This window comes from Aphelocoma coerulescens, unplaced genomic scaffold (genome assembly GCF_041296385.1).
Source record: "Aphelocoma coerulescens isolate FSJ_1873_10779 unplaced genomic scaffold, UR_Acoe_1.0 HiC_scaffold_105, whole genome shotgun sequence".
In the NCBI taxonomy this organism is placed as follows: domain Eukaryota; kingdom Metazoa; phylum Chordata; class Aves; order Passeriformes; family Corvidae; genus Aphelocoma; species Aphelocoma coerulescens.
This window is the reverse complement of record NW_027183467.1, coordinates 315,268-325,552: the sequence shown is the minus strand read 5'-3', so window position 1 is coordinate 325,552 and position 10,285 is coordinate 315,268. Positions and strand designations below refer to the sequence as shown.

At 44.7% G+C, this 10,285-nt stretch overlaps 1 long non-coding RNA gene across 1 annotated transcript; it reads left to right on the top strand.

Moving 5' to 3' along the window:
- The first annotated feature begins 1,355 nt into the window (after window positions 1-1,355).
- On the top strand, window positions 1,356-5,245 carry LOC138100552 (uncharacterized). The gene is made up of 2 exons (XR_011146852.1): window positions 1,356-1,594; window positions 2,482-5,245. It is a non-coding gene; the product is annotated as an uncharacterized lncRNA (long non-coding RNA).
- The last annotated feature ends 5,040 nt before the right edge of the window (window positions 5,246-10,285 follow it).

The following is a 10,285-nucleotide window of genomic DNA, read 5'->3' as shown; positions in this document are numbered from 1 at the left end:
GTTTGTGTCCTGGTGGAGGATTGGCAGCCATAACCCATACAGGACAAGTAAGATCATGGCTGGCCATGGGAGGGGAGCTCTTTCCTAAGGCCTGAGCAGAGAATGTTGAAAGGTAGCATCATCCAGCCATTGCCTCTGGCAAATCACACGATACAAAAGTGTAGTGGGTTGAACCTGAGTTGATGGACAGTCTTTTAGACTAATGATGTGTAGCGGGTTGGGTTTGTAACCGGGCGGAAACACCAATTTAGTATAGTGGTTTGGTCCAAAATACTCATTACTGTTTATCTTCTGTGAGATAAGAATTAGGGGAAATGCAAAGCAGGCACCAAACTTGAAAGAATATAAAGAAGTTTATTAACAGACCTAAAAGAAGGGGGAAAAAAAATTATACCACTTTCAGAACTCTCCTCCTCCCCCCACCTTTTTCCCTTCTCCCACTGACAATGTAAAAAGACAACCCTTATGATGTTCATTCTGTTTACCACTTCCATAATAACCTTCTTCAGTCCATTTAGAAAGAGAAGTCTCTTCTTGCTCGTGCTATGAAAACAGTATCACAACAAGACAGCCGCCCACTTCCAAATATTGTTCAGTCCATTTAGGAAGAGGTCTCTCTGTTCGTATGTGAGTCCTTTCCCCCAACTTGCAGCTTTTCCCACAACTGCTTTCGAGGGTCCACTCTTGAAGGTTTTTTTTTTTGGGGGTACAATTTTAAGGTTGAGCCATTCAGAAACAAAAACAGAGGCCCTTCTCCTTCCCTGGGAGCAAAGGGTCTTCCTCATCTTCATCTTTAGGACTATCTCTGGGAGCATCTCTAGGAACTGAGGTTTTCTCCTTTCCCATTTGGAGCAAGTCCTCATCTGGTCCATCTCTAGGAACTGAGGTTTTCTCTTTTCCCGTTTGGAGCAAAAGTCCTCATCTGGTCCATCTCTCCCTGTCCAAACTTCTCATGAAATTACAGCTGTGTCAGCATCTGCCTATCTCAGCGCAGGTACTTTTGCTTACGGGTTGAACACTCCACCCCCCATATCTTCATGAAATTACAACGGGATACTCTGATATATCATAACTTCACAACAGACTTTCAGCTTTAAGTATCTCTTCTTTCTCTTCCCTCAGGTTTTCAGCTCTTCACAGCACTAAAAGGGTTAATCTCACCTCGGCCTTGCAGCTGTGTGGCTTATCGCTGTTGGTCACCTGACCTCTGCCAGACAGAGGTGCCGCTTTGCTGAAATCTTGGCCACAGTACCGTAGTGAGGAGGGGGGGGGTGGTGGTTCTGAGCCGCTCTGGCTGCCCACAGCCCTGCTGGGGGGGGGGAGGGGGGCTCATCCTGGGCTGGGGGGGGGGGGTCATCCTGGAGCCATGGCCCAGCCCGGCCTGGCCCTAACAGGGCTTGGGCCGGGCCCACTGGGCCCTGCTCGGGCCCCGCAGCCACCTGTCCCAGCACCGGAAATGAGAGAGAGCTTGGGGAGGGAGTTTGTCTATTCTTAAGTGTGGATCACAGAGGCGGTCACAACTTTAAGTGGCTTAAAGAATTATCCATATTCAAACTGGCCAGCTGATAGGTTCTATCAGCTCCCAGAGGAAACTGTAAGTACCCCTTAGCAAGGACATCCCTTCCGGGACTATGCTTGCTAACCTATGACAATTCTCACAATTTACATATTTAAACTGCACGGAAAGGTGGGAATGGCCTTTGGTCTGGGCTCACCTGCTGGAAGGGGGGGGGCCTCCGAGCCTCCGGGCCCCGCTGGGCCAGGCTGGGGCCCCGGCCCCTGCCCCCCCTTTTCCCAACGCGGTGGCATGGACTCTGGGTTGCTGGGGGGAAAACTGTCCCAGAGCCACAGGCAGCTAAAACCAGCTGTTATATATGAAATCCACCAAACTGGCCTTTGCATGTTAAGTGCCCTGATTTTGCATGATAAGGTATTAAAAGTCCTGGTTTTACATTTTGCATATTAAGTGTTTTAATTGCCAAATTAGTCTTTACATACTTAAAATGCCCATCAAACTAGTTAAAGTTATTGAGTTAATTCTCAGAATCGCTTAATCACACAGTTCCTAGTTAAAAATCCCTGTTAATAAAATATTCCCAAGTTTAATCCCTTCCTTAAGCTTTAAACTTACAAATGTATTGTTTCCTGCACATACCCAAGTTATCCAAATTAATTAGTATGTTTTAAAAAGATTCTTAAAGTGTTTATGGTTCGGTTTTAAAAGTTCCTTAAAATGTTTGTTGATTGTTCTGTTTTAAAAGTTCTTTGAAGTGTTTGTAGTGCAGTTTAATGCTTTTGTTAATTGTCCTTAAGTTCTACAATTTTCCAAGCCCAGCTCCAAGAGCAGAATTTTAACTGTCAAAAGCTATTTTTAGTCTCCTGTCCGTTAACCTGCAACTCAGCTCCATGGCAACATGAATTTCAATGAGGACATTTTCCTGCCTTTCAAGCAAGTGACATCATCCCCAAACTCTACCCCAGATGACAGCCAGCCATTGTCAGGATCAGATGACCTCACTTCAAGACTCCACCAATCGCACCAGACCATGGAGGCTGGATTGTGGGCGGACCTGGGCAGAGCATGGACACTATAAAACTCAGTGCACAGCACTGGAGCTGGCTTTTTGCCTCAGATTAGCTGTGGGCAAAGCCCAACGCTGGTGACTCAGGCCTCTATCTCCCAGAGAGACCATTTTAATTATCTAACTTTGGACTAGCCGAAGTTAACCCAGTGTTGCAGGCTTCCTGCACTGGGGCCTTGTGCCGGTTAGGCCTAAAGGTCTCTAATCACCGCGGACCCGGGTTTTGGGATTTTTACGTGGGTTTCCTTACTAGTGGATTTTCCTGGACTAAATTATTTTAGCTTTAATTAATTTTTTAAAAATTATTCTTTTAATAAAACAGTTGTTAATTTTTAATTAACATTAATTAATTTTAATTAACATTTAATTAACATAATTAACATTTAATTAACATAGTGGTCCCATTCTTGACACCAGCCATGGACTGCTGCACAGCTAACCCCATCCGGTGAGGCTTCTTGGGATGGGCGGATTGTCTCCTCTCCTCTCCATGCAGAGCCGGCGGAGCCAGCGAGAGCCGGCGGAGCCTCCTGTCTGCAGCCAGCACACTTTGTGCTGAAGTGAAGAAGACATCATGCAGCCAGCAGCACAAAGGGACCGAGGCTTTCTCTACTGTAAAGCCTGAACAAGAACACTCTTCAACATGGCAGCTTCAGAGTCAGAGAGGAAGAGAAAGTGAGCCATGTGAGACGAAGCTGGAAATGGCGACAGGAGAAAAGAGGGCGGTGCCGCGTTTTCTCGCACATAGCTTAAAATACTTCTTGCATGCCATGGTAAGAAACTGTAATATCACAAACTGTTTGTCTCTTTAATCCATTTGAAGTACATGGGGGAATGCCTATGCCAGGCTATATAGAAGTATTGAGAGGGTTTTTTTAGAGACTTGTGGTGAAAAAAAGCCTTTGTGTTCAGGCCAAAAGATTAAAATGATCCATAACCCCATGTCATAGCCTATGTTTGGCAGTGTGAAGGACCTGTGAGATTTTTCATGGAAGAGATGTTTTACACCACAGCAGATTGTTTCTTTCTGAGCGGGTCTGCTGTTGGTGGCAGTTTGGGAACCATGTGAAGCTGAAGAAAACCCTTTTTTTCCTTAAGCATATGAAAGAGACTTATCAAGAACTGCAACACTGACTAACATCCCATGTTCTGTTACCCTTTGTGTGAGTTGGGTAAAAGGAGGAAAGTGGCTGGAAAGGGGGAGGGGATTTGCTTTAATTTCTTGTTATTTCTCTTTACTTTTAATTCCATTGGTAATAAAACTCTTTCTTTGTGCTGCAACTGTTTAAGTTTTGTGCCTGCTTTGCTTTCTCCTAATTCTTATCTCACTGTCAGGGGTTAGCATAGCTCTGGAAGTGATTGTCTTGAAAAGAGGTGCTTTGACCTAACAGAACCTATCAACTGGCTAGTTTGAATGTTGACAATTTTTTAAGCCACTTAAAAATTTTGACCGCCTCTGTGGTGCACATTTAAGAATGGACAAACCCCAGGAAAGCTCTCTCTTGCTTGCAGCCTTGGGACAGTTAACTGGGCTGGGTCTGTATGGGGCCCAGCGGGCCTGGGCTGGGCCCGGCTCAGTCCGGGCCGGGCCGGGACACAGCCATCCTGGAGCTGTGCGGCCCTGTTCCACCCGAAGCTCCCCCACAGCCTTGTTACATACAGTCAGCGCGGCCTGGCTCCACACCCCACTCTCCAGTGCGGCCAAAGATTCAGCTGAAGCTGCCTGCTGCCCGGCAAAGATCATGTGACCAACAGAGATAAGCAATTTCCAGCTGTGGGGCCCAGTGAGATTAACCCTTTTAATGCTGTAAGTTTCCTCCAGAACAGATGAAGCCTGCAGACATTAAGTAAAGAAAGAAGAGCTGAAAACCTGAGGGAAGAGAAGGAGGAGATGCTTAGAAGTTGAAATTCTGTTACAATGCTATGGTGGTGATGGACTATGATATATCAGAGTACCCGTTGTAATTTCATGAAAGCATGGGGGGTGGAGGGTTCAAACTGTACTTGTGAGCAAAAGCACCTGTGCTGAAATAAGCAAGTGCTGAAGCAGCTGTAATTTGATGAGAAGTTTGAACAGGGAGAGATGGAAGTGATGAGGACTCTTGCTCCAAATCAGAAGGAGAAAGACCTCTGTTCCTAGAGATGCTCTCAGAGATAGTCCTAGAGATGAAGATGATGAGGACCCTTGTCTCCCAGGGAAGGGGGAGGGCTTCTATTCCTAGAGATCAAGATGCTCCCAGAGATGGGTGAAGAGAACCTTTGTTTTTGAACAGCTCAACCTTAAAATGGTACCCCAGTAGCTCAAGATTGGACCCTCAAAAGAAGTTGTGGGGAAAGCTGTAAGTCGAGGGAAGGGACTTGCACATGCGAGCAGAGAACCAACCCGTGTGGCTGTCTCGTTGTGATACTGAATCCATGGGAAAATTTCTTGTGGAGATGTCTCCATAGCATGAGCAAGAGAGACTCCTCTCCCTAAGCGAACTGAACAAGGTTATTATAGAAGTGGTAAACTGACTGAACATCTCAAGGGTTGTCTTTTTACATTGTCAGTGGGAGAAGGGGAAAAGGTGGGGGGAGGAGAAGTGTTCTGAAGGTGTGGTTTTTTTGGTTTTTTTTCTCTCTTTCTTTTAGGTCTGTTAATAAACTTCTTTATATTCTTTTAAGTTTTGTGCCTGCTTTGCTTTCTCCTAATTCTTATCTCACAGAAGGTAAATAAGTAAGAAATTAGTATTTTGGACTAAACCACTACACTCACAGAAGGAAAATAAGTAGTGGATATTTTGAACCAAGCCACTACACTAAATTGGTGTTTCTGCCCGGTTTACGAACTGAACCCGCTGCAAAAAGGAAGGTGAGAGAAAAATAATTAAATCTCAGGAATGCAGCTGGAGGGCCATGGGGGAGCACAAATGACTTAATGCAAATTTAAGCTTGAAACTTTGTTTTTTCAAGACTTGTGTTTTGAAGTTTTTGGGGAAGCTGAGTAATGAGTGAAGTGCCCGTGGGTTCTCTGCTTTCAGCGTAGGCTCAGAGAAAACACTCGGATAAACCTAGGATTAATCTCTTCTAGTTCGTGGAGGGATTTCAGACCTATGCTATTGCAAAACTACAAGTGCAAGAGTTATATGGCTCCAGTGAAATACCCTTCATGAAACAGAGGGGTTTTCTGGGCAAGATCATTCTGCACACTTAGGGCAGGATAGAAGAGGTTTGGCATTTCACTGGCATGAATTACAAATATGCATGGTGAGAAGCACAGGTGGAAAGGAAAAGCTGAGACTAGGAGCATCTTTATCTGTCACAGCTGTTTTAGATTATCTATTCATGTCCACTGTACCTACTGGAGCTGGAGTTTTCCCAGGACATTTGGGGCACTGAAAGTCAGAAAATAAAAGGGGCACTGTCTATGTGAAATCTCAAAGAACAAGACCTCAGCTTTCTATCTGCTCAAAAAAATAACACTGCTGAGGTGGTAGTAGTCCTCCCTGGGAACTGATGTCATCGCTTCAGTCCTATTTGTTCAAGAAAAAAACACTCTATTGTAACACTATTGTAACTTTTTGCCATCTGAACAAGCCCAATGGAGCTTCAGTCCACCCTTCTGAATTCAGAGTAGGAAGCATCAGCTAAAGGCAAACAAAAAAACCTCACTGCTGCAGATAACAAACAAGCTATCCCCCATGCCCCCCACTTGCTTTTCACTTGCTTGATAAAATTTACTGCAAACCTTGCTGTGCTGTATGGAGTTTACTACAGGATTGCCAATACGTTAAATAACTATGTCCTGGGTTGAGGTGTATTCTATTACCATCCTCATGAGCTGTTGAAATCAGGTGGGGCAGTGTTTCCTTGCCTCCTCCCCCCAGACTATCTTTCTGTTAATGGCCCATCATTGTCCCACTGCATGACTCAGAGATAACTCCCTCCAGACTATCTTCTGTTAACGAGCCTAATCAACACTTGGCCTCATGACTCATTACCCCATTGTGAGATGCTCCACCCAGAGGGAGGAACCAAGCATCCCATCGTGGATATAACTGGGACTCTGAGCATGAAAGACACTGGCTCCACTGGATTTCCAGAGGATAGGAGCTACACAGCCACCGCTGGACTTTCTGAGGAAGAGCGGACCCCTTCTACTACAGGATCACCACTTCAGAGGACTGCAGCCACCATTCCACCAGACTGCTACCACTACCCTGCCTAACAGGGACTCAGGTTGTATCTTGACTCTGTCAGTGTTTTCTTTTACTTTCTGTTCCTTTTCTTTAATTTCCATTAAATTGTTATTCTGACTTGGTGCCTCTCACTGGTTTGTTTTCAAACTAGTACAGACTACAAATCCACAAATCATGAAGAGGGGTCAGATAATCTCTGTTTTGTTAAGCAGCAGATTTATGGAAAGTGCTCCTTTCCATAAATACCTGATACCCAGACCTGGCTGTTGCAGACAGCAGCATTACCAAGGGCTTGGAGAGCTGAATTGTGAGCTGAATTGTGAGCAAATTCTCAACAAGAGATGGGACATTTCAGATGTTTATTGGCTAGACTTGCATGGCCAAATCCATGAAGATGTTTCTGTGTCTAACTTCTTGTTTAGGCACCTTATTTCTTACTCATTTCAATACCAAATTAAGCACTGAAACGAAAGCTCTGCACTGACATCTGTAAATCTGGGATCTGCTGACTGCAGCAGAGCAGTGAGGGGGGTTTTATGGTGGGGCTAATGAGATGGGCAGAGACCAGCCACCACACTGAAACTCTGTGGCTCTGTATGACTGTTGTTTTATTGTTAATTTCCCTGCCTGCTCCAGTGCTGAAATGATAAGGACAGAACAAATCTTGAGGCAGATACGGGTAAAGATGGATTGGGCTGACAGAGGACACCACATCAGACTACTCTCCTCCTGTCCTCTTTCTCCAGCAATGTGATGTGGTTCATGTGCTGTTGCATCCACTTGAAGCCAGAGCTGTTAATACAACACTGCAAGGGTAAGTTTGCACTTCGTGATGTGGTACCCCGGGTGCTTGACTGTCTATATGCCTCCCCTTCCAGGTTCACAGTGACCATACTCCTGCAGAATTCCAGGTGTTGCTGTGGGTCTGAGCTCACTTCTACTAAATCTGACCTGTGCATCAGAGTAAACCCCTGGATGACCACAAGCCTTTTCCAACCTCACTTATCCCAGCATCACAGCTTTGTAATGGCCTCAGACCAAGCTCTCAGCTGGGTCAAATGGGCACAACCTTGACCTCCAAAGGACTGTGGCTCTCCCAGCAGCAGAGGGTTTGATCATTGCTGATTTAAACAGTATTCAACTGCAAAGATGCAGCAGTATAAAACAGATGCAAAGAAAGAAGTAAATGAAACTGTTTGTAAACAAACAAACAAAAAAAAAAAACAAACACCCCAAACCTGTGTGAAAAGCATTTGAGCTGTATGGTATTCTCATCTTCAATAAAATATCCTGTAATACAAAACTCAGTGTGTGCAAAAACAGCTTAAAGTCAGTGATACCTATAGGACTGCACATCTTTTTAGGGAGTTTTACTTAATATTTTTGCTATACAGCATCCAAACCTTCACATAGTGCAACCAAATACCATGTTTTTCACCTTTCTTTCTGTGACATGGCACAGGATGTATCTTTCTTCTATGGACAAGGAGGTAAAAGGATACCCAGAAAGCATTGCTGGCTGCAGAAAGAAGTCCAGCAGAGCAACCTGCTATTGTTATTATTCAAATAGTTCCACCTAAAGAAAGCACTGCATGAAGCAAGAAACCTGAAATGGTTCCAGCTGTGCCAAGTAGGGCAAGCATTCTATTCCCTCCCCAGCCTTGGCAGAACACATACGCCAAATTGACAGTGATCCTTCCAGTCCAGCTTTGGGTTGATGACTGAGGAGAGCCTTGCATGCGCTCCACATTGAACCAGAAGGATTTTGCTTTGGGCAAACTGACATGAAGAGAAGTACAAATTCACCAAGCTGGAAAGGAGAAGTGAATAGGCAGATTTATGGGTGGAGACAATTCGTTTGGAAGAGAAGTGACAGAGGCAATGTCAGGGAGATGAGGAGCTAGACACTGCTGGTAAGGTTTTAATAGCTGTTTTTTGAGTTATGATCTTAAGCAGTGGACAACACAGACTCTGCCCTGTTTTCTGAGCTTCTGAGAGACCATGCAGGGTGAGCAGAAGATAGTTGTGTCCAGCTCTAGAGGTAATCATGAGGGAATCTCACTCTGCTTCCCAGAAACCACAACCCTCATGTTGCATGTGATAACAAAAAGACACCATATAAAGCAGAATTTTCATAGTCAGCTGAGGAAACCTCAACAATGTGCCAACCTTTTGAGGTCTGTCTGGGGCTTGCCTTCATCACGGGACCTCAGGGAAGCCACACATAGGACATGTCCATCTCTCTCTCAGCTGTGATGCTGAGTAATTAGTCTTTGCTGCAGAGCACTAATTCAGTCCTTATGCTAGAGGACGCCCTGTTTCAGTGAGTAGAAAGACAGTGGCAATGATGAGTACCTTTGAATCCTGGGCTATCATGTTTGGATACTAAGCTCAGAGCAGCTGACCTGTCATTCTGCAGAAAAACCCTGAGCCAGGGCCATGGAGGTCAGAGAAGATAAGAGAGCAAGACAGCAGCAAATGTTTCATTCTTTCAGCCACTGAAGCCTCAGGGGAAATAGTTATCCCAATCTTTAGCATGGAGGTTGATGATGAATAGTTTTATTACCAATGAAAATTTAAACCGTGTGCAAAGTTTACCATGTTTGTCTCCTTGCCCTCATCTGTGGGAGTTCTGCTTTAAGTATCCTTTCACCATTCACCTCCAGTGTTGAGATGGGTGAAGCAATACAACATGACAGAGGACTTTTCTTTTTCCCTTTCTGAAAAGCTCTCATGGATTTGGGGGTACATTTATCTCCCCTTAATGTGACTTTTTTTTCTTCTCTTGCTTCTTAAGAAACTGCCAGACATCTTGAACACATTTAAAAATACATGTTCTCCACTGTAATTCATTATCTAAAGTTCCCATGTGGGGTCCACCATCAGAGACTGACAGATTGATAGCATGGTTTGCACAGGGCCCCAATGACGGGATGGGTTGGAAACAGAACTGCTGCATAGAGCACATCCTCTGTGTTTCTACCTTCATTGAAAAGCAGGGATGGGCTGTGTCAGGTGTGTGCAAGATACAAAGAAATGATCTAGTTACATGGGTCTAACGGATGGCAAGATGGAGACCGGTGAGGTGAAAGAAAGGGGTAGCATAGAGGTTCCTCCAAAAGAGCTTGCTGATGGTTTTGATCTGTTTGTGTGCAACTGGAGATTTCTGGTTTATTAAAAAGTGTTCATGTTTGAGATAGGTGCAACCTGAAATCTGAATTCTTGTACCTTGGAGGGGTTTGAATTTAGACCTGTATGCAAACCACATCTTGCATATCCAGGAGCTTAGAACAGAGAAAGGTGTTGTGTCAAGAGGTAAATCATGAGGATTCATAAAGGCAAGTCGTGCTACTCTTGTTACTGTTGGTCAGCAAAATCAAGGGGGGTTGTTCCCTTGCTGGGCTGATCAGCAGCATGGGTTTCTGGAGGAAATACACAAGTACAAGTGTAAATTATGTGTTCTGTGCATGGCCTTGCATTAAGCTTTTTAGTGCACAGTGTGTGTTGTGCCTCTAAAGCGATCCA